At 27.1% G+C, this 842-nt stretch overlaps 1 non-coding gene across 1 annotated transcript; it reads right to left on the reverse strand.

The window, feature by feature from the left end:
• Positions 1 to 557: 557 nt before the first annotated feature.
• On the reverse strand, positions 558 to 664 carry LOC121130864 (U6 spliceosomal RNA). The gene has a single exon (XR_005868854.1). It is a non-coding gene; the product is annotated as a U6 spliceosomal RNA (small nuclear RNA).
• Between the last annotated feature and the right edge of the window lie 178 nt (positions 665 to 842).

The raw sequence follows: 842 nt of genomic DNA on the forward strand, positions 1-842 counted from the left end.
GTTAAAAATTACAAAAAGTAATTTTTACAAAATAGAGTATTCTCAAGTGTTGAAAAATCAATTAAAATATTATTACAGGTATTATCAGTTTTTGAAAAATTGGCGAAGAGACTCATTTATATAATAAAAATACAAAATATAATTTAGTTTAAAAATTTATTAGGTTCCTGTAAAAATAAAAGAAACTAAGGAAGGGGATTTGAAAAATGAAATTGACCTTATAAAAAAAGGTCATAAGAAAAACCCGTCATTTGATAAACATAACACAGATTTATTTATATAGGCCCTTCATTTTTTTGTAGAAAAATTAAAGGAAACAAATATTTAAGACCACTCGTTAACTTTATTTATTAATAGGTTAAAAAAAAACCACGCTTTTCTATATCTTTTTTGCTTTATGGTCACAACATTAAAAAAAATTAAAAAATCAAGATTCGAACCCCAGTTCTAGAATATCAACTTAACAAGAAATTAAATTATTGGCCAAATATAGTATGTTATATATTTAGCCATGGATTTAAATACTACCATTCAAGAGATCAGAATCTGGCGGTGGCAAAAATGTGGAACGCTTCACGATTTTGCGTGTCATCCTTGCGCAGGGGCCATGCTAATCTTCTCTGTATCGTTCCAATTTTAGTATATGTACTGCCGAAGCAAGTACAAGAAAGGGAGAAAAAATTATTGAATAAGAAGATCATAAATATTTGGTATATTCTTTTTTTTCAAAGAATTTATTTTTAAGAGTGCAATATTTCTTTTTTGAAATGACTCCTGATCGGATCATGTTGCCATATTGAAACAAATAGCTTTTTTATTGGTCTTTATTGACATGCATTTAA

This window comes from Lepeophtheirus salmonis, unplaced genomic scaffold (assembly GCF_016086655.4).
Source record: "Lepeophtheirus salmonis unplaced genomic scaffold, UVic_Lsal_1.4 unplaced_contig_12807_pilon, whole genome shotgun sequence".
NCBI lineage: Eukaryota > Metazoa > Arthropoda > Copepoda > Siphonostomatoida > Caligidae > Lepeophtheirus > Lepeophtheirus salmonis.